The following is a 27296-nucleotide window of genomic DNA, read 5'->3' on the forward strand; positions in this document are numbered from 1 at the left end:
CATGTTTTCGTATCGCGGAAAAATGTATCCGACTCAGTTGAGCTCATAAGTTTTTTATGCGCATAAAAATAGGTGGATGGAAACATAGCTAATGAGTTCGATAAACAGAGGAGTTTGATTTATTGTTATTTATTGGTTTATTATTATTTTGACCTAATTCAGACCTGATTCATTGAAAAGATCCAACTAAAAAGAGTGATTCCCTTTTCATATGAGCAAGAACAGATGTTTTTAATTGAAGAAGGTCACAGGTTTGGAATGATGAGGTGGAACATGGGTGGGTAAAAAATAGGATAAACTACATTTTTTAACTATAGCTTTGGCCATCTTTAACCAGGCTGGAATAGTTTGAATTAGCATTGTCCATCTTTTCAGCAGAGCTGATCTCTTATCATGGATTTGTCTTGAATGTAATTGTCCTTTTTTAGGCGGACCCTGAGTTTCTTGATAATTGGTAAAACATAAAACTATGTGTCTAAGACCTTGGCCTCTGTCCCAGGATGCAATCCACAGCTGAATATGATACTTCTGAAATCAGATAACACCAGGACAGTACCGTGATGTAAATCTGCAGTCCAGAGCGAGGCTTATTGAATTATCTAGCCACTAAATATGACAAACTGACTCAGATTGTAATACATGCAGTGTAATGTAGTTCTCAGCCTTCCTGTGAGTGAAGGACTCACAGCCCTCCCAGAGGAAAGAGAGACCAAGGTGACATTTAGACAAAGACATTTTTGATGGATTTGCTATTGTGTGACATCCTTTGAAGAGAGAGAGAGACAGATAGAAAGAGAGAGGAAGGGTCACATTCTGCTACCTGTATACATATACATGACATAGACTGAATGACATGGCACATATTGATATACTCAGACCAGCTGGTTTGGCACCAACAACCATGCCACATTCAATGTCACTTAAGTCACCTAATCATACTTAATTCCCCATTCGGATGCTCAGTGTGAACAGTTTGGCCATGTCTCAATGCCTAAATGCGTTAGGTGTGTTCGACTTCAGCTGTGGCTGGATGTAATCAGCGATAGTTGCCGCTTTCAGTGGGGGACGAGCTGAAAATGGACACGTGAAGTCAGACACTTTCTGATTTCTGCTCTCGAATCGCTTTCATGGTACTTTGATGCCATACATATGTGGCATCGCTGCGGTCTCAAGTCAAACAAAATTTCTAACCGGCATGCACTGCATCAAGTCAGATACCGATTGGTCTGCGCAGCGCTGCATGAAGTCGAACACACCTATTGAGTTTCTGCCATGTGACTGGCTGATTAGATTTTTGCGTTTATGAGCAGTTGCACAAGTGCACCTAATAAAGTGGCCGGTGAATGTCTGTATACAGATCAGGCATAACATCATGACCACTGACAGGTGAAGTTAAATACAAAGTTCTGGCGTGAAACTCTAATGGGCAGGCTAATAGGTCCTTTAACTCAACCTGCTCGTAATCACATCATTATCTATAGGACACAGACGATTGGTTCCTGCTGTATCAGTAGTCAATGAGCTTGCGTGTTCAATCTTCAAATGCATGAGTAGCATTTGCCTTAGCAGTGCAGCGCGCTTCAGAAACCCTCCACCTTCCCCAGCTCCACCTGTATAGATCTGCTACGGGTTATTCATGTACGCTATATTGTACAGCAGCAGCATGTCTTACTTGCTCACAGCAGCGTGTCGTGTATGTATTGTCAGTAGCAAGTACTTGCTCTGCAGCAGCAGCAATAATCAACAGCAGCAGCAACAATAAAAGCAGCAGCAGCGTAGCAGATCTATTCCGCCAAGACCAAACATATCAACATTGTCATACCCATTACCATGGCAAATGGGTACCCATACCAGGGTCATGGGCGGCCAAGGCTCATTGATGCACGTGGGGAGCGAAGGCTGGCCCATGTATTCCGATCCAACAGACGAGCTACTGTAGCTCAAATTGCTCAAGAAGTTAATGCTGCTTCTGATAGAAAGGTGTCAGAATACACAGTGCATCGCAGTTTGTTGCGTATGGGGCTGCATAGCCGCAGACCAGTCAGGGTGCCCATGCTGACCCGTCCAACGCCGAAAGCACCAACGGTGGCAAGTGAGCATCAGAACTGGACCACAGAGCAATGGAAGAAGGTGGCCTGATCTGATGAATCATGTTTTCTTTTACATCACGTGGATGGCCGGGTACGTGTGCGTCGCTTACCTGGGGAACACATGGTACCAGGATGCACTATGGGAAGAAGGCAAGCCGGCGGAGGCAATGTGATGCTTTGGACAATGTTCTGCTGAGAAACCTTGGGTCCTGCCATCCATGTGGATGTTACTTTGACACGTACCACCTACCTAAGCATTGTTGCAGACCATGTACACCCTTTCATGGAAACTGACATTCCCTGGTGGCTGTGGCCTCTTTCAGCAGGATAATGCGCCCTGCCACAAAGCAAAAATGGTTCAGGAATGGTTTAAGGAGCACAACAATTTTGAGGTGTTGACTTGGCCTCCAAATTTCCCAGATCTCAATCCAGTCGAGCATCTGTGGGATGTGCTGAACAAACAAGTCCGATCCATGGAGGCCCCACCTCACAACTTACAGGACTTAAAGGATCTGCTGCTAACATCTTGGTGCCAGATACCACAGCACACCTTCAGGGGTCTAGTGGAGTCCATGTCTCGACGGGTCAGGGCTGTTTTGGCAGCAAAAGGAGGGCCAACACAATATTAGGAAGGTGGTCATAATGTTATGCCTGATCGGTGTGTATATATATAAGTATTTTATTATAACATACTTAACTTAATTTAGTTGACTTTAACCTGTTTTTTTTTTTGTTTTGTTTTTTATCACTTTAGACACCTCTGCTTTGTAGCACTTGAATGTTTTGACAGTTCGTTTCAACCCAATGAAGCTTAATTGACCCTGACTCTGAGCGAGAGTCACACAGTGTTCTCTGGAAAGCAGTTTAATCTTTATAATCCTAACCACATTTTCAACTAGCCTAGATGATTCATTGTAAATTCATTGCAAAGTACTAAAACTTTACACTGCAAGTATACACACATTGATCTGTTCAGACAAGGTGTTTGGCTGGTTGGCCTGGCTTTGTTAGCCCCTGCTGGTAGATGCTGTGACTACACCTACAGTTGCTTTTTTAATTAAAAGGGAGTACTTCCATTCCTACAGCTGCCATACTGAGCCTCGCAGATTCGCATATTCATTTTTCAATTAGTGGTCCATTACCTCCTCATAGAAGACTGTTTACACCTCAGAGAGAAAGAAATCAAAAACAAATACACATTTTATGTAAGTGAATGTTTGTATTTATCTATTTGAGATGATACAGGCTGGCATATGCTTCATTTTATATTGTTTCTGGAGGAAGTTAGCAAGACCGCTAATGTTACAGCAGTTACGTTATGAAACTGTGATTTGGATGAAGGCCAACTGATTTGGATAACAGTTGGCTGAGAACCTAAATTCAATCTATAACTCCTGATTGCTGTACATTTTTGAGTTATGACTTAGAATAACAAAGCACAACCAGCACATGGGGTTCCTGTAATGACGTTCTGACAGAACAGCAAGTGTACCAGAGCTTGTGAATTCTTAGAAATTGTCAAGTCTTGTTTTAATTTTAACATGTGTCTTAGTCTCTGGCCTGACACTCCTAACAGCAGCCTAACTTTAACCCCTGGAGACTAAGCGCAAAGCTTCTCCAGATTTAACGGACGAATTACATGCACTACAATCAGAAGGAAGTACAGCGAGAGCATTCTGGGGGATTTGGAAGAGCAGTGTAGTGTCAAATGTGAAACTCAATGGGGCTTCCTGTTAAAGCTCGGCCGAACTCCGCTTTGGATATTCACAACAGCGAGCTTGCAGAGGGGAGAACGTGTTTGGTTTGGCTGGACTCACGGCAGCTGTAGGGAAGTGTGGGAAAAGGAGAGAGATTTCACCCCATTCATTATGGGAGCATCTGACGTAATAATGATCGCTAATGCCGCTTATGAGAAACATTCAGCTTGTATAGCGACCTCATAAAAATCACACAAGCACCAGTGCTGTGGAAAACCTGCAGGTGGAAGCTGGAAAATGACACTTCACAAAATTTTCTCACAGAAAAATTATAATTCTGTCATCTTTTACTCACTTTCATGTCATTCCAAACCTATGACTCTTGTTTGGAACAAAAAATAAGATATTTTGGAGAATGTTTTCATATAGACTGCCATGCCATATTTTGAATCGTTTTCCATCTGTCATTGTGGTATCATTTTCTTTAGATTTATTTATTTTTTGATTAAAATCAGCATGCATTTAAATGTGATAAACAAATAGTACAATTTATTCATTTATTTAAATCAGAATACATTTACATGTAGTCCAAACAAAAACTAGCAGTGTACTGATTTATTTATATACACATTCAAACAAAAGAAAATGTAGTTGGTTGCTTAACATGTTATTCAGATGATCTCTTCCTATGTAAGTGGGCAGTTCTTGAACAGAAAAAGCTGCAAAGTGGACCAGACTTTGTCTCAAGTCTTATTACACAACATTGTGTGGGTTGGTTTTCATTATCAGTCTGCAGAAGGAACCAGTGAGAAATAGAGAAATTGTATGTATCTGTTGAATCCAGCTATGACAAATTGGTTACTTAACCCAGAAAACAAAATGTTATGCAGTTCATAATTTCGTAATGCCATAGTTGTGTAGTTTCCTTCTCCTTTGGCTCAAATATTAATTTATTATGACTCTAATGAGAATTTCCGTTGTGCTTCAGAAGATGAAGTGTCTTTGAACAAACAGTGCACTAATTGCAGGCTTTGTCCTCCCTGAGGCAAACGGGGGTTAAGTGCCATGTTGACGGCTATGGTGGAGATGGAGAGGGATTTTCATGACTTTAGTTCATGGGTCAGAGTTACTTGGGAATGAAGTAAAGGTCACGTTAACCGAATGTTTTCCATTATTGACTGATTTCTTCTTTAGCAGTGACGGAAAAATCTAAAGGCCATCTGTCATTTTGACAAATTACACTGAAGCAGAAAGTATACTTCATTTTTTTACGTGTACGCACAGTCGAACGCACAGCCTTGCAAAGTATACTTCATTTGACTTGTACGCATACACAGGAGTTCGACGCATGCGCAGTTTTGAGCAATCTCTCGCCACGAGTTACAACCCATGTAAATATCTTTGTATTCTTTCATGCTAGAGTTGTACAAATGAGGGTACTTTCTAACCTCTTCGCACAATCTCTCGCTGTAGCTTGCATGCGTTCTGGTCTGTTCTGTTTATGCTGTTTTTCTTCGACTACCCTTTGAATCGATGCCCCTACATCACGGTTGCCACCTTGTGGATAAACTAATTACTGCAAAAAATATTAAATGCGCTTGTGCGGATACTAAAATCCGGTGGTGCGCGTACAGTACGAATGTACTCTTCTGATGGCGCACTGTTCGCTGACCCTCGCGTACGCGTAAAAAGTGAAGAATACTTTGGCTTTGAGGGTGATCTATTGTAACTTGCAGCTGTAATTCCCACCTCTGTCCAGTTGGTGGTAAGTGCACTCCAGTGTGACAGTGTTGCCAAATCTGCAGTTTTCCCACGGAATTGGGACATTTTTACAGTTGCCCTGGGTTGTTTTTTTAGTCTTTTAAATTCCCCCTGGGATGCAATGTTTACCAGGGAACCCCCTGAACATGATTGGGCTAGTTTTGGCCATGATTCTGCAGATTTTGAATAGCAATTGGGCTGGTTTTGTTACACAAACCTGGCAACCTTGTGGGTTCAGCCTTCAGAACACAATTAAAACTGCCACAAGAAGTTGTCTGTCCGAGGCAAAGACGGAAAATATAATGACAATTGCTTCTGCATCTGTCTCCCTTGATATGTTTGATTATGCTCAGGTGAGTAACCAGTTTAAGTTGATGCGGACCAGGGGGAAGATTTGAGTTCAGGTAGATACTGAGTATTTATTTTGGCAGCGGCTATTTGCACTAAGTGAAAACAGCAATATATTCTATTTACACTAAGTGACAATAGCAGCATTTTCTTAGAGATATGCTATTTACACTAGGTGAAAATAACGATAGATTTCTATTTATTGAAAATAAATGCAAGCTTGACAAGAGGCGGATTCGAAACCGTGTCGATCGCATTAAAAGCCTAGTCCACAAGCCTCACTCGCTACTGCTGCGCCACTTAAGACATTGAATTCTGTGTGTCTTTTTTAAAACTTGAGAGACCCAACCAGACGTTGGTGGGCAGAGCTAGTGTACAGTAAATAGTGTTTGCCACAAGGGATGCTATTTGCACTTAATGTAAATAGACACTCCTATTTATTTTTTTATGTCTTTTTACATATTGTATTTTGTAACATATTGTGTTGTTCATTTTTGCCTGTTCAGGCACAAAAGCTCATGTTTTAGTGGCCTCTGCTGTCCCTGCAAAAAAAAAAAAAAAAAAAAAGAAAATTAAAAGTGACACAGTCTCTGTTCATCTGTTCTCTTCATCAATAAATAAATGCATAATATTTAACGGACTATATGTTGAGCCTATATTCTCATCCTGTAAGTTCATGATTAAAAATTGAAATTTGAACGAAAACAAAAGCTATTAAAAGTCTTATTATCATTAAAATATGAAAACTGATATGACAGGTAATAATAGACTATGACAGAATTTTTATGACCCTGTCCGTCAAAATGAAGTCTAGATCTTTACCATTGAAACCACTGAAATGTGCAGGAGACCTGAGATTGATGAAGCACATACTGTGGTTCTATGTTCATTTTCTTTATGGAAAATATTATTTTGTCCTTCCTTTTTTCTTTTTTTTTAACAGAACATTTTTTTGACTGTCTTTTTTGTGACATTCACCTTTGACCTTTGCAGGAGACCTGTAACTTATTGAGGCTTTACAGTACTAGAATACTGATATTTGGCAGAAATCTAAAACTATAGTTACCACTGTCATTTTTAGTAAAGATGCTCCAATAAATGATGCATTCTGCCAATAAGTCTCTGAAGAACCAATAAGAGCAGCAACATTCTGCACACATGACATCAGTACAGGTACAGTACTAAAGCAGGACAGATGCTGTCATCATGTTCATTTGTAATTTCTGCACTGCGCAGGGAATTTCATCACAAATGTTCAAATGCCGTCAGTTTCTCTGCATCGTCTTTTAGAGACAGGCCCTCGAGAGAGGGGAGTGAGATATATTTTGTTCTCTGTGAGTTTGATGAGATTGATGTATTTTTAGATGTGCTAAAAGCTCTGGGCGATCCATTTATTTCTCTGATTCTCTGGAGAAACAGCTAACATTAAGATAACAGCACAAAAAGAAGTATAAACTGTCATCTCATGCAGCAGACTGTGTGTAATTAGAGACAAAGCTGGCGTGGAAATTCTCTCTTGTTTTCTCGTTTGCTATTTTTATTTCTCTCTTTCTCTATTTCTGTTCCTCTGAGCCAAAGTTGTTCATAAATAATACAGATAATCCAGCTTTGTTTTGATGTAGATAGTTAATGCTCAGTTGAGTTTGTGTGTGTGTGTGTGTGTGTGTGTGTGTGTGTGTGTGTGTGTGTGTGTGTGCGTGCACAGGCCACAGAGTGTATTTGGACACTTAAGTCACACTTAAAAATGCATGAATGTCTTTGCATTATAAAACAAAGTATCAAACCAAGTGCCATTCATTCTAAACAAAGATAGCACACACTGTTTTTCAAGCAAAATTTTTCTTACAAATAAGTTAAAACAACAGATAAACTGTTCAAAATAATGTCCATACTTTTAATGTGATAAACCAAATACTTCATGTGGCATCCATGTGTTAGCACAGCTCTGTCTCTTTAAATCCCATGTTCAGTGAAATGACCCTGCTGGAGGGTGATGGCCCACTGGCTCTAAACTCCATCTCTTTCCGTCTCTGTGTGCTGATTTATATAATATGCATGTTTCCAGTATGATGTCAGAATGAAGTGGTTTCCAGTGGAGGTAGTGCAGCGTGTCACCAGAGTGGACTAGGGGTTTTGTTCATTGGGCATATCAGGGGCAGCTTTCCCCACTGAGACTAACTAACTAACTAACTAACTAACTATCTATCTATCTATCTATCTATCTATCTATCTATCTATCTATATGTCTATCTATCTATCTATCTATCTATCTATCTATCATTGTTTTATCGTTCTATCATTTTATCATTTTATCGTTCTATCGTTTTATCATTCTATCTATCTATCGTTCTATCATTCTATATATCATTCTATCTATCTATCTATCTATCTATCTATCTATCTATCTGTCTGTCTCATCGTTTTATTGTTCTATCTATCTGTCTGTCTATCTGTCTGTCTGTCATTCTATCTATTGTTTTATCGTTCTATCGTTCTATCATTCTATATATCATTCTATGTCTATCTATCTATAATTTTATCGTTCTATCTATAATTGTATCTATATATCTATCTATCTATCATTTTATCTATCATTGTATATATCTATCTATCAATCTATCTATCTATCTATCTATCTATCTATCTATCTATCTATCTATCTATCTATCTGTCTGTCTGTCTGTCTCATCGTTTTATTGTTCTATCTATCTGTCTGTCTATCTGTCTGTCTGTCATTCTATCTATTGTTTTATCGTTCTATCGTTCTATCATTCTATATATCATTCTATGTCTATCTATCTATAATTTTATCGTTCTATCTATAATTGTATCTATATATCTATCTATCTATCATTTTATCTATCATTGTATATATCTATCTATCAATCTATCTATCTATCTATCTATCTATCTGTCTGTCTCATCGTTTTATTGTTCTATCTATCTGTCTGTCTATCTGTCTGTCTGTCATTCTATCTATTGTTTTATCGTTCTATCGTTCTATCATTCTATATATCATTCTATGTCTATCTATCTATAATTTTATCGTTCTATCTATAATTGTATCTATATATCTATCTATCTATCATTTTATCTATCATTGTATATATCTATCTATCTATCAATCTATCTATCTATCTATCTATCTATCTATCTATCTATCTATCTATCTATCTATCATTGTATCTATCTATCTATCTATCTATCTATCTATCTATCTATCTATCTATCTGTCTGTCTGTCTGTCTGTCTGTCTGTCTGTCTGTCTGTCTGTCTGTCTATCTATCTGTCTATCTGTCTATCTATGATTTTATCGTTCTATCTATCTATCTATCTATCTATCTATCTATCTATCTATCTATCATTTTATCTATCTATCATTTTATCGTTCTATCGTTTTATCATTCTATTGTTCTATTGTTTTATCGTTTTATCATTTTATTGTTCTATCGATATATTATTCTATATATCATTCTATGTCTATCTATCTATAATTTTATCGTTCTATCTATAATTGTATCTATATATCTATATATCTATCTATCATTTTATCTATCATTGTATATATCTATCTATCAATCTATCTATCTATCTATCTATCTATCTATCTATCTATCTATCTATCTGTCTGTCTGTCTGTCTGTCTGTCTGTCTGTCTGTCTGTCTGTCTGTCTATCTATGATTTTATCGTTCTATCTATCTATCTATCTATCTATCTATCTATCTATCTATCTATCTATCTATCATTGTATCTATCTATCTATCTATCTATCTGTCTGTCTGTCTGTCTGTCTGTCTGTCTGTCTGTCTATGATTTTATCGTTCTATCTATCTATCTATCTATCTATCTATCTATCTATCTATCATTGTATCTATCTATCTATCTATCTATCTATCTATCTATCTATCTATCTGTCTGTCTGTCTGTCTGTCTATCTATCTGTCTATCTGTCTATCTATGATTTTATCGTTCTATCTATCTATCTATCTATCTATCATTTTATCTATCTATCATTTTATCGTTCTATCGTTTTATCATTCTATTGTTCTATTGTTTTATCGTTTTATCATTTTATTGTTCTATCGATCTATTATTCTATATATCATTCTATGTCTATCTATCTATCTATCTATCTATAATTTTATCGTTCTATCTATTTTATCTGTCTATCTATCTGTCTGTCTGTCTGTCTGTCTGTCTATCTATGATTTTATCGTTCTATCTATCTATCTATCTATCTATCTATCTATCTATCTATCTATCTATCTATCTATCTATCTATCATTTTATCTATCTATCATTTTATCATTCTGTCGTTTTATCATTCTATTGTTCTATTGTTTTATCATTTTATTGTTCTATCGATCTATTATTCTATATATCATTCTATGTCTATCTATCTATCTATCTATCTATCTATAATTTTATCGTTCTGTCTATAATTTTATCTGTCTAACTAACTTTCTATCTGTCTGTCTGTCTATCATTTTATCGTTCTATCTATCTATCTATCTATCTATCTATCTATCTATCTATCTATCTATCATTTTATCTATCTATCTATCTATCTATCTATCTATCATTTTATCTATCTATCTATCTATCTATCTATCATCATTTTATCATTTTATCGTTCTATCATTCTATCATTCTATATATCGTTCTATGTCTGTCTATCTATCTATTTATCTGTCTATCTACTGTATCTACATAAATGGGTCTAAATATGTCATGTGGATGTTGAAATATGGATATTAGTTGACAGTAGCAGTTGTAGCTGATCAGGTTGCTCTCAGAGTTTTATGGCAGATGTAGCTGGTCAGTGTGAACCGAGCTTCTCTTAAATTAGTCCAGAATATAGAGGGAATCTGTCTCTGTGGCTGTGATAGGAGGTGTTCTCCTCTGTGACCCAACCACATGGCATCACTCAACAAAATTGAATCACAAATCCACACGGGAGGAAAGAGAGGAAGGGAGATGGATGGGATGAGAGAGAAAGACAGTAAGAAAGAGAGCAATGCTGACACATCAGTTTTATCAATGGTTCGCCTTAAAGTCATTACAGTACATTACATCTCACCACGACACAAGTCCATCTCTTTGTTGCTTTGTATAGAAATATAGAGCTGATTTACAGTTTACTAGAAAACCCATCCCTGTTCTTTCAGCCTTGTGTTTGAGCTTCAAACGTATCTGAAAATAGGTTTTCCATCCATTATGAGTAACAATACACCTTGATAAGATGGAGGCATACTGTTAAAAATTTGAATGGTGCTGCCAACATCAGTGTTTTTATGCTTGAGTACATGTCTTCAATTTCCACATGTCTTGGATGAGTCTAAGTGACAATTAAGTTGTCAACAGTTTAATTGAAGTTGTATAATGGAAGTAGAAATCCTATTTTGAATCACTAAAGAGAGATTATTTTTTTAACAATTAAACAAATACCTCTAAATCCATCAGACTAGACCGGCTGGGCCAGTGAAAACCAACTTGTTGACAAGATAAGACCTGCAAACCACTTACACTCTAAGAAAAGTCTGTAAGAAATAGGGCACAATATACTGTGTTAATGTGTTATGAAGGAATTTTCAGTATTGGTTTTGTCGGATCAGTGTGTTACCCCTGTTGGCGTCTGTTGGCAATGGTCATGTTCAGTTGCGTTTGTTGGGTCTTGTAAGTGACATACTTTAATCTGGTGATTGCCCTTCTTACAGTGACAGGCGAAGACGTCCTGTGCTGCTCTCTCTCTTGTGTAAATGAGTCAGTCCAGCTGTTGGGAATCATAGTGATTAGCATTGTTACATAAGCAAAGTGATTTCTGACTGTTGTTGATTTTGTCTGACGTCAGACATGACCTATTTTGTTTATGCTGGCTGGGTAGCAGGGTGTTGTGCTTGTAGATGAGAAAAGGAGGGAAAAAGACAAGGTGAAGTGAAATGAGGTGCAGAGTAATGATATCACATACTTGCTCTTTCCAGCTCTGATATTGACCTGACTGCACACAGCATGGTTCTGGCCCAAAATTATCACTCTTTGGCCCTGTTTACACCTGGTATTAAGATGCGTTTTGGTCGATCGGATCACAAGTAGACGAAAGAGACTTAACACTTAATATTCAACAATATTACTGATCTGCCTGCTTTGACATAATTTTTGCTTTAACCTGAACGATGACATCACTGTTTTCTCTGAGCTGCTGTATAAATAAAATGAACTAAATTAATAACTAAAGATTTTTACAATGGAAATGAATCAATACTGAACTTACTATTTTCTTCTAGAGCTGCTGTAGGCCTACAGCCAAAACAAACTTCGTTACATTGTTTTCCTGCTATCACTGTAAGCGCTGCTTTGAAACAATTTGCATTGTAAAAAGCGCTATATAAATAAAGGTGACTTGACTTGAGACACATTCCTGTTTATACCTAGAGCTTTAATCTGTCTCTTTTGTCCACTTTCAACCACTTCTGTCCTAATTTCTTCAAGGGGAGGGTCAATGGGTGGGTAAATCTATGAGATTTTCCAGATCTTCCGATCTAATGGATAAAATAAGCTCGCGCAATTTACATATGAATGTGACCGGAGACAACGGAAAAAAAAGCATCAGCTTTTGTTTCTTCTCTGACAGCCTCAAGACCAGACCAAACGCTGTGAGTGTGTTAGAAATCAGGAATGGTGAGAGAACATTGTGCTTTGAATGTTTTTCGTCTTCAAACCAAACTTGGGTCTTGAGCCGACAAAGTTTAAATTCCATCTAGCTAGCTTGCTTCCCATAATGTTTACGCATTAGGTCAGGAAGCGAAGAGTAGGTGGTTTTTTGTGGCTGTTCGAACACATTTGACCAAATGAGCGTCTACACTACGAAAGTAATCCAGTCGAAAACGCATTCGACTGGATTACTTTCGTAGTGTACTTTTGTGTACACTTGTATACTTCTTGTATATTTCTTGTGTACTGGACTTTTACATTTAAAAAATATGTGTATTTATGTGTATATTTAAAATATATATATATATATATATATATATATATAATATATAAATATATTAATATTATATATTGTTATCACAACAATTTTTCTTTTTTCCAATCAACTTAAATAATTAATGTGGTTCAGATAACATAATATTTTGAGTTTCTGTTGGTTAAACCAATAGCCTTCATTGTATTAACTCAAATTTTTAATTTCAGTGAACTCCAAATTTTAGGGCAGCTAGGTAACTTACATTTTTAAGTTAAACCAACAATTATTATTTACAGTGTGTGTGTGTGTGTGTGTGTATATATATATATATATATATATATATATGTAACCCCTCTACCCAGGTCCTACTCGCCTCACGATGTGCGGGCCTCGAACCTGGATCTCCGGCGTGGGAGTCGGACGCTCTAACAAGGAGGCTAAAGGCTGCAACCTCTAGCGTCAGTCGCTAGAGCATCTCTTGAGATCAGAGGAGTGAGGTTTACTCGCACAGCGACTACTAGCTGGCCTGCATTACACTCACCCCCCTAAACCTCACTCCCATTCGGGTCATGGCACCAATGTAACCCCTCTACCCAGGTCCTACTCGCCCCGCTCTGCGCGGGCCTCGAATCTGGGTGTCGGACGCTCTAACAAGGAGGCCAAAGGCTGCAACCCCTAGCGTCAGTCGCTAGAGCATCTCTTGAGATCAGAGGAGCGAGGTTTACTCGCACAGCAACTACTAGCTGGCCTCCGTTACACTCACCCCCCTAAACCTCACTCCCATCCGGGTCACGGCACCAATGTAACCCCTCTACCCAGGTTCTATTCGCCCCGCTCTGCGCAGGCCTCAAACCCGGGTCTCTGGCGTTGGAGTCGGATGCTCTAACAAAGAGGCTAAAGGCTGCAACTTCTAACGTTAGTCGCTAGAGCATCTCTTGAGATCAGAGGAGTGAGGTTTACTTGCACAGCGACTACTAGCTGGCCTCCGTTATATATATATAAAAATAGAAAAAATACCTATTTACATTTATGGTTGTCACTAGACATTAAGATGGGAGAAGAGGATGTTTTAACATGGAATACATTTAAACACATCATCTTTACAAACACTATTCCAGTCTCTGATCTGTTTGGCCAACATGCACACACACAGATCTTTATCTGATTTCTCTCTCAGTTATCAACAAAATCAAAAATCAAGCTTGTGATTTGTTGCTTTGTGTTGAATAGATGTAGATCACACACAGCCCAGGTCTGTCTGTGGATGGGGAGTGTGTGTATTGATATAAATGCTGAAAGGTGGACACTGTCTGGCTTTTCTAGGCTTTAGCTGAAGCAGCAGATGTGACAGTTATTGATCCTCTTCAGGGATCAGCTAATCCGTACCTGGCTCTTTGAAGCTCGTGCTAATGTTACATTTGTACCATCATGTATGTGTGTGTGTGTGTGTGTGTGTGTTAGGACTAGATTTGTCCAGCATTGTGAGACCTTTTACTATACTGTGTAGTATACCACATAGTATACCAGCAATGCCGTTTAGACCGGAGGAGACTGTCTGATTGACATGTAAAGAGACCAACCACAGTTCATTTTGTTTTAATGCACTATTTTGAGGCTAAATTATCTGCAACTGTATCAGTAGACAGTCTGTGGTTGTGCTGTCTGAGGTTGAGATTAGGGCTAGATCATTGTGAGAGTTTAGGGAATGTCTGTGTGTGATTATTGTGTGTTCTGTGCTCCAGGTGTTTTGGGTTGTTTAGTTTAATCTATCATTACTTTCATAAATGATGAGTGTTTTGTGGTTATTGATACACTCCAAAAACATCGGCTCTGTTTGAAAGCTGACTCGTTTCCAATAAGCTGTTTGCTGCATTAATTTGTAATTTTCTCATTTCCAGCCAGCTGAACAGATCCGTTACATCTGCACTGGAAAAGTCAAGCCTGTTACATCCAGGTTTTGTAGTTTTTGCATTGTTGATTTGCTTGAGCACATTTGATAGTTTCATGACCGCTGATTAGGTTTGAATACAGCACTTTGTTCCTGATAAAGCAGCATAAACCTTAATAAATTCATCAATTGTAGACCATAAATTAAAATGACATCTTTACATTCTTTTTGGAGGCCAAAGATTATGTTGATGTGATATAATTATATGAAAAGAGCCACTGTTGGCTGACACTCTGAGATTGTGAACATAACAAAGAATCAAGTTTTTGAATCGAGAACCAAAACTATTACTAAAAAAAAAAAAAAAAAAAAAAAAAGAAGAAATACTAGATGGTTTTATGATGTTATTTTCCATTAATTTATGGATTTGTTTATGCATTTATTTACTTGTTCATTTATGTTTTTTTTGTTTGTTTGTTTGTTTGTTTTTTTTGCAATAACTGTAGAAATGATCTTAAAAAATATATTAAAATGTTGTTTGGGCAATTCAAAATTAAGTGACTCAAGGTACCTATAATATACACACAGTATATTTAAGTAGATGTCACATTTTATTTCAAACCAAATGAGAATAATATGCAAATTAGTGTTTTTCACTTTCAATATACAGTTGATTTTTAATACATTTTACTGAAATTCCCATGGTTCATAGAAATCTCCACTAATTTCTATGGGATGTTCATTTAAAAGTGCCATGTAAAAAGTGAACAGTTGGATCAGCTGGATCAACAAATTACTTCAATTGGTAACACCTTAAATAAAAAATTTAGCTTTCTCAACTTAATTTATTACTTTTTATCAACTTAATTTCACTAGGTCAACCACATTTATATTATTTGAGTTCGTTCAATTCTATTATTTACATTAGTCTAACTTAATTTTACTGCATTCTAACTTAAATTTAAATTTTTCCCCAAATCATTTTTTTAAATTGCCTGCATGTGAAAATGTAAATTTCAAACATAATCTTGCTTAAAAGTACTATTTTTTTTCTTTAGCGAACAGTACATTGTCATCCTACACTCTGAAAAATAAAGGTTCCAAAAGAGGGTTTTTGAAGTGATGCCATAGAAAAACCATTTTTGGTTCCCCAAAGAACCATTTACTTAACAGTTCTTTTAAAGAAGCAGTGTGAAGAATATTTTTATAATCTAATGAACCTTTTTTCCACTATAAAGAACCTTTTGTCCAATGGAAAGGTTCCGTGTGGTGCTGGTTGGGTGACGGTGTTCATTAGATTCCCTTCACATTCAGAGGCCCAACCGCTGTGCTGTAGTGTTTCACTCTATGTGTAATCCTTCTCTGCTGGGAATCATGGGTTAGATTATCACTGCCTTGTATTAATAGACCGTTCCGATGCATGCTGGGAGTCTAATGACATCATGTTGAGACTGAGCAGAGATGGGCCATGATACAGCGTGTTACAGCAGTCTCAGATTAAAGCCTTTCACCAGTGATGAGATGACAATAAATGTGTAGACAGAAACTCAATGGGCCGCGCGTTTGAAAGAAATTCAACTACACAAAGACAACCGCACAAAACTCTGACATCACAATCAGGAGTCAATGGAAACAGCTGATCTTTATTTTACGATCCCTGTCTGGGTTTCTTTAGTGTGTATGACAGGTTCTGTAAGGTTCTTAAAAGTTTTAAATATAAACTCTAAAGAAAAATACAACTGGAAAGCGATTGGAAAACAACTGACCCTTCATATACTATTTTAATATAATATTGTATTGTATTGTATTTATTAGAGTTTTCAAAAGTACAGACTTCGGTACCAAGTTGGTACTGAAATTTTAAAAATGTGACGCTTTGAGCGCTGTTGAGGCGGAAACACCTCTGATTGGCCATTGTGTTCACTCGCTCATCAGATATGTCTGTGATTGGCTTCAATGATCAACGCTTGAAAATCATGTTGTAAATAGTCATCAATGACACTCTTCACCGAGTGCTTACACAGATATACATGGGAGCGTTTGAAAGCAGGCGTCTATCGCGGACCAGTCCGTTGATACAGTAGATGCCTGCTTTCAAACGCTCCCGCTTTCAAATTCAAACACTTGCGTAATCTTTCAAACGCTCCCGTGTGTTGATCATTGTAGCCAATCACAGACATACATGTTGAGCGTGTAAACACAATGGCCAATCATAGGTGCTTACGAATCTGCGCAACAGCGCTCAAAGCGTCACATTTTTAAAATTTCAGTACCAACTTGATACCGAAATTGGTACTTTTGCCAACTCTAGTATTTGTTTATTTATTTATTTATTTATTTATTGGTACAACTGAGTACATAGCTCCTACCCAGTAATATGTAATTGTAATAATATTCATTAAATTAATTTGTATTTATTTATTTGTTTGTTTAATTCATTTTTAAAATTATTTAAGGAAAATACTAAGTACAGGGTTTCCACCCTTTTTGATCAATTAATTGTCATGATATTTTTTAATGATTTGCAATTTATTTATTTATTTTTTAATGGATTTCTGTGGAAATTTTCTAGTTGTATGTCACGTTCCAAATCCTGGGAATTAAACAATTTGAACAATTATACTTATTAGTGGACAAAAGTCTCGAAGAAGTCAATAATGGCCCGAAATTTGAATACAAAGAAGAATTTTGAAGAATGTTTTTGAAGAATATTTTGACTGTTTTCATTCATACAATGAAAAACAATGGTAAACTGACCCACTGACTTTCATTGTACACACAAAAAACAGAGAGACATTAAAAAAAAAAAAAAAAACCTTTGTTTGTGTTCCATGGAAGAAAGAAAGTCAAACAGGCTTGTAATGACATTTAAAGTGAAGAAATGACAGAATTTGAATTTCTCTTTAAGTGGAAAAATTCTACAAAAGTAAATGTGGCCTTTTTAAAACTAAACTCTTAACTTCATGACACAACCTCTTCTGCTTCTCTGAGCATCTATGTTGATCTTTTCAGATTCAGATTCATTCAGTTACGCATTCTGTGAACTTAACGCTTATACAGCTGAGAGTATAAAACTTTTCCCAAGGCGTGATTTTTTTTTTTTTTTTTATAGGGTAGCTGTCTGTGGCCTGAGGGAAGAAGGATGAAACATGAGTTGAGAGGGTGGCTGGGATTTTGTATTATGGTGTTTGATCTATGAATGGAAGCAGTGTCAGTGAGAGCTGACAAGTTGGGAGTGGGAAGACCAATAATTTTATGGTTTAATGCGAAAGTGAGGACAGTTCATGCAGAAGTCAATCCCAGTGTGATGGTGTATGGTTTGTTAGTGTAGATGAGGGTTGCGTGAGGGAAGTGTTAGGCCTCTGTTGGGTTTTTGGCAATGACGTGGTGTTCCGTACTGCTTGATGAATTCAGTGTTTGTTCTTCATTCTAACTAAAGACAGAAACACATAAGAAGAGACACAAAACACAAACAGAGATGGAAAAGAAAGATATTGCAGGGTTTGTTTTCCCGTGGGATTAAAATGCCTCTGAGAAATTGAATATCTGAGGAACATCAAGGCCGTAATCCTGTTCTTAGCGGAACACAGAAGCTTCTTCCCGCCCTCTGTTTTTCCTTTGCTCATCTCTCTCTCTGCATCCATCCTCTATCCATCATTCTCTCTCTTTGTCCTTGTCTCACTCTTCTGTTTTCCTCCATCTGTTCCTTTCATCCTCCTCTTTCTGCTTCTCACTTGTCATCTCACTTTCATCGCTGTCCCTCTTGATTTTTGTGCAATAGTGCAAATTTATTGAAATAATTTTAATTTAATACATTTTAATAAATTAAATTATTTTAAGTATTAATAATTAAATGAAATTTACGTTTTTTTAAATTAAGTAATATATTGATTTAAAAAAAATATTTAATTAATGATGCAGAACAAGCAACAAATAAAATAAGTAAAAATCAACAAAAATAAAATAATTTAGTTGATATTGATATCAATATATATAGCACAAAATAGAATAAAAGTTTATTCTAAGAGAGTAGCAATCAAAAAAAATGACCAAAAAGGAATAAATATCTGTAATAAATTTAGAAAGTAACATTAATTCTCTCAATTCAATTAAAATGTTCATGTGAATGACTCTCTAGCCCTGTGAAAAGCACTGTATCTACAGTATATTATACATCTGTGTGCATATATGGATGTATGTGTGTGTGTTTTCAAAAGCAGAGCTGACGTGAGTGGACTTTATTTACGTCCTGCACTTAAGCAAGGAAAGAATTCATGCCGTGTTTATCAAACATCCCCTAATCGTGGCCTTTGGGATCCACAGCATCATTGAGGACATAAGCGATCCGTCCTACACACTCCACTGGAGGACGGACAGAAACCGAGGATGGTGTGTTTCTGTGTACAGTATTTGCACAATGCAAAAAGCAAGCTAGACAAGTGATAATACAAACTAAATCAGAATTTTATATGTTCTAAAGAAAATGTGACAGGTGCTTGTCCATACAAAAGAACAATAGAACAAAATTCTATCCTTGTTAGGACATTTAGTCCACACAATTTAGACAAATGCAAACCCGCACATAGAAACAGACAGAAAGCACCTTGTTGTTTACCATGAGCAGATTCAGTCTGGCAGCCGGTAAAGTGTGTTTGTGTGTCATGTACGTTCAGATTAAGCTGCCAGAGACATCAGCTCCATCTCTGACAGCCTGTAATTTTAAACTGAGCCTGTCCAGACAGGCAAGTGTGTGTGGACATCGTTCTGAAATATGAGCAAGTGCCACTCGCTAAGGCTCAATGTGAGCTAGTAGTGCTCACACTTAAAGGGATAGTTCATCCAAAAATGAAAATTCTCTCATCAATTACTCATCCTTGTCTGACTCTGACCTGTATGACTTTCGTTCATCTTCTGAACACAAATGTTCAAGTTATTTTTAATAAAATCTGAGAGATTTCTGTCCCTCCATCGAAAGTCTATTCACCCATAACTATGACGCTCAACTGTACTCGCTTGATGTGCGAGATTTCAGCAGTGGCGTGTAACACAATCACTTCTACTTGCCACTTTGGTGGGTAGAATTTTATATATAATATATACATTTTTCAATTGTAGTCTTTTAAAAAGGCACCTATATTAATAATCTAAATGCAATGTAGTGTTGTCAAAAATATTGATTTTTCGATACATATCAATACTGAAACGCTCCCAATACTCATTTTCCGCTGAATAGATACATGATACTAGCTGTGCTTTCTCTCTCTCTCATCTCCCCGACAGCGAGTTGACACACAAACCAACCTCCCCTTACTTATTTCATTTGCTCTGGATGAATATTGTTGGCTTTAGAGGGCTTGAATTTAGGCGTGGGATTGCGCGTATTGCGCATAATTTTACTCATTCCCGCAGATTTTGTGCTCACACCCAAAGTACGCATGCATAAAGCCGCCTCTCAGTACTAAATTGAGTTCTTTTTCGCTGCTTATTGTGCTTAAACAGTCAAATACACACAAAATAATGTCAAAATACCGGTCTTGGCGAGTATTCATGTAAACACAGTCAGTTATGTATTAAGTGAACGTAAACAGTTGAGAAAGAAAACGCATGTGTAACAGTATAATGGACCTGTGTGTCAGGTCTTAAAGTGACAGCAGCCTAATATACATACCAAATTATGAGATAATATTAAAATTATCTATATGGCAGGTTTCTCCCATGGTATTGATGTCAAAATTCTGGCCAGTGAAAATGCTGAGTGGCTAGTAACTTTGGAAAACCACTAGCCACAGTGTTATGCGTCAAGCTAGTACGGTTGAGTTTGTTCGCTGATCAATGTTTGAATGTGAATCTGAAGATAAACGAAAGTCTTATGGATTTGGGATGACATGTGGGTGAGAAATTGATGACAGAATTTCCATTTTTGGGTGAACTAACCCTTACATTTACCATTGTTCGGCAAATTTTCACAGGCAAAGTTCCAAAAGGATTTAATTTCCCTACTCAAGTTGGTCACAAAAATTTGACTAGTTGAACAACAGAATGCCCTATTTGTTTGAAAATGACTTTGTGAGCTGTGCTGCTTCTTATATTGACAATTGACCAGTTGACAATGGACAATTGATATTTTTGCCTGCAAAATTTCACCAATATTTCACTAATGTGACCACACCTTTGGGGTTAGGACATGAATGAACACTTTATAGCATTAATAATATTATAGAAGCTTGGAGTGTGCTCTTTTGAATTGGGCCAATAAGGAACCACCCTACAGACCACCTAGCAACCGCATAGCAACCTGAACACCTTAGAAACAGCATTTTTGGCGGTATTTTTTGCACAAACAAGCACCACCTACACTGTCAGATGATGGAAAAACCTAGTTGTTGGTTTAAATGTTTTAAGTGTTGCTCATGTGTTTGACCTTATTTTGAGTTATTGCTTTCGCCGTTTAAGGGCCCTCCAGAAAATTCTCAGTTCATTTTGAATTGTTGCCCCTCCAGGACGTGTTCTTTATGTAACCTTTGCCTTTCTTCTGACAGATGACTTAAAGAGTCTGACTCACATGTGAGGTCATTCGTTTTTAATGAGCTGTTCGGTTTCTGGAAGGAAATCAGAGCATTGACGTGTCTGATTTGAAAGCATCACCACCATCTTCTGCATAATCTGAACTTTAGCTTATGTTTTCTGTTTTGGGCGGTTCTATTCTGCGCATGGATCAATATTCAATGGCCAGGGACTTTAGTTGAGTTATTCGAGAATGAGCACTAAACTCTTAAAAACACTCTGCATGCTCAATACTCTTTTGTTTGCATACATTAGATTCAGCATACAGTAGGAGTCTTGTTTTTCTACAGTATATGGAATTTTTGAGTTGATGATTTTGTGCTTTGGAGATTAAAAAATATGTTCTTCAGATCAGTGTTTTGGTTTTTGGGTTCTTTAAAGCACCAGTACATAGATGGTTTTCTGAAATACTACAGAATAAAATGTTCCTTATATGGAGCTTAAAAAGGTTCTTCTTTGGCATACGGCTTTAAACCTGAAAGATTCCTTTTCTCTTTTTTTAAAGGTAAAGTGTGTATTTCTTGCCTCTAGCGGCACCGAATCAAACCTGTTTGTTTAAACAGCCTGACATAGCAACTTTGACTCATCCAATGCCGTGATTCGGGATAGGGCTGGATGAGGTAGTCATTGAAACTTGTTTGAAAGCAATAATTATTTATGCAATTCTGTGGCATATAAATGACACACTGTACTTTTAAGATGAAGTCAGAAGGTAAACTGGCAACCACAAACTTTCCAAATTACTGCAAAATGTATAATTGGAACAATAAGGAAATCTCAACCTTCCCATCAGCCCTTGCTAATGAACACCTGCACTGTAATGTCTATTTGCATCATCTTTTTGGTGTATGTTTTGTATAATTTAGTAATGGGCATAAACTCTGTGAACTCTTCAATTGTTCATGATGTTCTCCAATGCCTGTGAGCACTGTTGTTATTCCATCCAATACTGGTCCTGTATTGATTGGCTGCTTTGGAAATATTATATGGAAAAGAGAGGAAGAGATCGTCTCAAAGTTCCCATGGCACATGATCTGACATGTTTTTGGCACAACACACATTAGACAGATTTCAACTGAGTTAAAAGTGAACTCCATCCATTCACTCAGCCAGCTCTTTATGATGAGAGAAAGAGGGAGGGATAAAGAGAAAGAGTTGGACAATACATGCTTTGTACACCTCTGTGATGGAGGGTAAAGGGTAAAATGATGTAATTGTGGTCACCTCTGAAATATTCCAAATAGCAGTCTTTATGCAAACACACACATGTGTAGTCATACTGATGCTTTTTAGCTAATATTTGAATGACAGAAAACTGTTATCCAGACTGAGAAATTTCACCAATAAGTCATGGCAGGTTTTCGAATCCTCAGCAAATCAGGAAACAGCCTGGGGTTTCAGAACTGGAAGTCTGTTGATGATCAGATGTACATGGTCTGGCTGTCAGTTTTGATCTTATTTACACAGAAGGAGAATCAACTTTTAGGACTGAGCTACGGTTAGTTTGATTGACAGGCTTTCCAGCCCATTTTGCAAAGAAATCTGTGGCTTTTCTACCTAGCTCGGACTTTTTAGTACTGACTAAAGCTTTATAGTATTAAAAACAGATTATAATTGCCAGTGTTGGGGAAAGTTACTTTTAAAAGTAATGCATTACAATATTGCGCTACTCCCTAAAAAAGTAACTAATTGCGTTACCTAGTTAATTTTTATGGAAAGTAATGCGTTACGTTACTTTTGCATTACTTTTTCTCACCTTGGCTGGGCATGCTTGTTTGTTTTTTTTTTCATTTTTGGCAAATGTAAAGGCTCTTTCACACCGAAAGTAAAATAAGCCTCAGGCTGAAGGAAATGCAAATTCATATCTGTACAGTAGAGGGCGCAGCTCAAACAAACATTTGAGCTGTGCTGCCATTTTGGATCGCAGAAGAATAGGATGCAGGAAGAGAAAGTTTAGCACTCTTATTTAGCAATAATAAACAAAATGAAACAAATGTGGTTTAACTAAAGCCATTTTTGCTTATTAGTATTGTTGTGCCATCTGCTGGAAATAAGTTTTTGCAGGGTGGGATGTCTGTAAACAGAAGTCATAGGTTTGTAGAACTTTTTTTTTTTTTTTTTTTTCACTTATGACTGCCAGAATTTAAATTTGAAGTTTTTTGTTGGTTAGCTGTTTTGGCTAGTTTGATAATGCATTTAGTGAAAAATAATAAAGTAACAATGTCCTGGTAGCAACCTCAGCATTGTGTTCAGGTGAGTACCACTCATGTTTTTCAGATAATGTTCAAATCTAATTGAGATTATCTGCTTCTCTTTATAGATGCTGTGTAAAATTAATTTGCAATAAGACTTGTGATTTTACACATACCTTACCATGGTGGAATTTAAGTAGAGTCCTGCTGGCAATACAGAAATGTGGTTGGGATTAGTTAAGAACTGGAATTTTTGTTTCCAACAAGGGCAAGACGCAATCTCTCTAAAATTCGTGGCCATAGGGGGAGAGAGAGAGAGAGAGAGAGAGAGAGAGAGATGGAAAAAGGGGTTGGAACAAAAGATCAGTACCTGAACACTGAAGCAGGAATGTGGTTTTTAAAATGAAAGTGGGATAAAAAGAGATACACTGGGAGAGACGTCGAGAGAGATGGGCATTCATGCCTTTCAACCTTCTTTTGATGAAAAGCTTCCTTTCAGTGTGACTGTGAAAGAGGGATTAGGGAGAAGTGGATGGTGAGAAAGAACAGTGCATTCCTCTAAACGCCGCTCCCATTCATCCGTCAAAACACCTTAATTCACTCTCCGTCTCTCACCGCTGTGTGTGCGCTCATGTAAAAAAAAATATTAAGAAAGCTGATATTGAACTTGTAGCCATTCCTTGCCTTTTATACCTCTTTCTCTTTGCTTTTGTCTCTATGTAGCTTGGTTAACGTGAGTGGTGCCATGCGTGAAAGAGACCCAGTGTAGTTGTGAATGAAAGAGTGAATTTGTCAGGTAGAGCAGTGGCTCTGACCGCATTTAGAAGCCAGAGTTAAACAACAGTAAAAAATACTGTGTATGTATATATATAATATATATATATATATATACACTATATTGCTAAAAGTATTGGGACACCCCTCCAAATCATTGAATTCAGGGTTTCCAATCACTTCCATGGCCACAGGTGTATAAAATCAAGCACCTAGGAATGCAGACTGCTTCTACAAACATTTGTGAAAGAATAGGTCGCTCTCAGGAGCTCAGTGAATTCAAGCGTGGTACCGTGATAGGTTGCCACCTGTGCAATAAGTCCATTTGTGAAATTTCCTCAAATCACGCTTCTCTGTCTGGAAATCCAATGGACGAGTCTGGGTTTGGCGGTTGCCAGGAGAACGGTACTTGCCTGACTGCATTGTGCCAAGTGGTGTGGGGTTGTTTTTCAGGGGTTGGGCTTGACCCCTTAGTTCCAGTGAAAGGAACTCTTAATGCTTCAGCATACCAAGACATTTTGGAAAATTTTATGCTCCCAACTTTGTGGGAACAGTTTGGGGATGGCCACTTCCTGTTCCATCATGACTGCGCACCAGTGCACAAAGCAAGGTCCATAAAGACATGGATGAGCGAGTTTGGTGTGGAGGAACTTGACTGGCCTGCACAGAGTCCTGACCTCAGCCCTTTGGGATGAATTAGAGTGGAGATTGCGAGCCAGGCCATCTCACCAACATCACTGCCTGACCTCACAAATGCGCTTCTAGAAGAATGGTCAAAAATTCCCATAAACACACTCCTAAACCTTGTGGAAAGCCTTCCCAGAAGAGTTGAAGCTGTTATAGCTGCAAAGGGTGGGCCAACTCCATATGAAACCCTACGGATTAAGAATGGGATGTCATTAAAGTTCATGTGCACGTAAAGGCAGGCGTCCCAAAACCTTTGGCTATATAGTATATATTAGTATATATATGTGTGTATATATATATATATATATATATATATATTTTTTTTTTATATATATATATATATATATATATATAAAAATTATATTTTATATAATTTTTTTTTAAATTGTTATATTTTAAAAGGTTACTGTTTTTACTGTATTTTCAAATAAATGCAGTCTTGTTGAGCATAAGAGACTTCTTTCAAAAACATTGAAAAATGTTTTACCAGACTTTTAAGTGGTAGTGTAAAATAAATATAATATACATGTCTGAAAGCATCATATTTTATGTTTTTTTTTTTTTTTTTTTTTTTTGTATTCCGAGTTGAAAATCCGAAATGGATTTGAGTCATAATAGTATCTCCTTAGCAAGTCACATGATTTGAGATATTGTTCATGTCCATAGCATAATGGTTAAAAAAGTGTATGGTCAGGGTTTTGTTCAAATCCCTAACTCGAAGTATAAGCAGTAGTCATAATGGCAGACCGTAGACTTTTTAATGCTACAGCTATCTAATACCACTCTCCTGAGAATTTTCTTGAGAATGGCTTCGTTCATCAATATCAACCTCATTTCCTTTTAATGAACTCGTCTTGCCTTCAGGATAATACCAGTGTAGTGGCTCCTCATTAATCATTTTAAGGCAAGTAAACAAATGTGAATCTACAACATTCCAAAAGTTTGAATCTCAGCTGAGGCCTAACACCACCATGACCTGACTGTCTGCTACAGTGACCTTTGACCCCCCTGTGTATCTCAAAAATGTGGAGTTTGGAATTCTTGGATCCATGCTAGAGGTCTGCACAGGCTTTAATTTGACACTCGTACCCAAGACCTGAACCCAACCTGTATATATTAGGGCTGTCAACCTTAAAAGATTAGTTCACTTTCAAATGAAAATTAGCCCAAGCTTTACTCGCCCTCAAGCCATCCTAGGTGTATATGACTTTCTTATTTTTGACGAAGATAATCTGAGAAATATTAATAAATATCCTGACGCATCCGAGCTTTATAATGGCAGTATGCGTTACCAAACGAGTATGAGCTGAAGAAAGTGCTTCCATCCACATTCATCCACCATAAACATACTCCACACAGCTCCGGAGGGTTAATAAAGGCCTTCTGAAGCAAAGCGATGCGTTTGTGTAAAAAAAATAAATAAATTCATATTTAACAAGTTATGAAGTCAAATATGTAGCTTCCGCCACACCGCCTTCCATATTCAAATTACAGAAAAAACGGAACTGGCGTTGTGTCAGTTCCGTAAGTTGAATAGGGAAGGCGTTATAAAGAATACGGAAGGCAGTCTGGTGGAAGCTAATTTTTTTACTTCATAACTTGTTAAATATGACCAGGAAGAAAACCAGGCTGATTACATCACCAGAGATGGCAGAGAGAATAGAGACTCACATTGCGTTTTCATTGAATTATTCATTTCAGTGTGTGCTTCGCTTTTTAACATGAGCTCTGTCACATTCTGTGATTGTTTCTGAAGTGCGCAAACCCTGTAAAATACAGACTGAACCGAACACCGCTGTATAGCCAGATGATATGCAAACTAAAGTTGCGTCCCAAATGCTGCACTATACACTATGCACTAATACTCTATGTACTTATGTACTATGTACTCATCCGTGTAGTGTGTGAATTTTATAAGGTTATTTTGTCATTTAACATCAGAGTCTGGTAGCCCCTCCCACTTCGCTATTAAAGCTGCAACAGTTAATTGCATGAAGTGTCCAACATTACACTCTTCGTTTTTTCCGTTAATTTAGTGCATCATCCGGGAATTTAAATTGCAGTACCGACAGGAAATGTAGGTGTGGGGAGTGAATGAACAAGCGCTCTCTTCCACTCTCATTACCCAAACTGAGGTGTCCTTGAGCAAGGCACCTAACCCCCAATCACTCCCTGAGCACTGCAGCAAAAATGGCTGCCCACTGCTCTGGTTGTGTGTTCACAGTGTGTGTGAGTGTGTTCAATACTCACTGCTGTGTGTGTGCACTTGGATGGGTGAAATGTAGAGCACACATTCTGAGTATAGGATACCATACTTAGCAACATGT

The 27296-nt window shown here is 37.3% G+C and overlaps 1 protein-coding gene and 1 long non-coding RNA gene across 2 annotated transcripts in view; both read left to right on the forward strand.

The window, feature by feature from the left end:
- gpc1b (glypican 1b) overlaps nucleotides 1–27296 on the forward strand; it is a 95300-nt gene that overhangs the window by 4897 nt on the left and 63107 nt on the right. The window lies entirely within an intron of this gene.
- Nucleotides 1878–6606, forward strand: LOC127523926 (uncharacterized). The gene is made up of 2 exons (XR_007932970.1): nucleotides 1878–5995; nucleotides 6072–6606. It is a non-coding gene; the product is annotated as an uncharacterized LOC127523926 (long non-coding RNA).

The sequence above is a fragment of the Ctenopharyngodon idella genome, chromosome 2, assembly GCF_019924925.1.
Source record: "Ctenopharyngodon idella isolate HZGC_01 chromosome 2, HZGC01, whole genome shotgun sequence".
Lineage (NCBI taxonomy): Eukaryota > Metazoa > Chordata > Actinopteri > Cypriniformes > Xenocyprididae > Ctenopharyngodon > Ctenopharyngodon idella.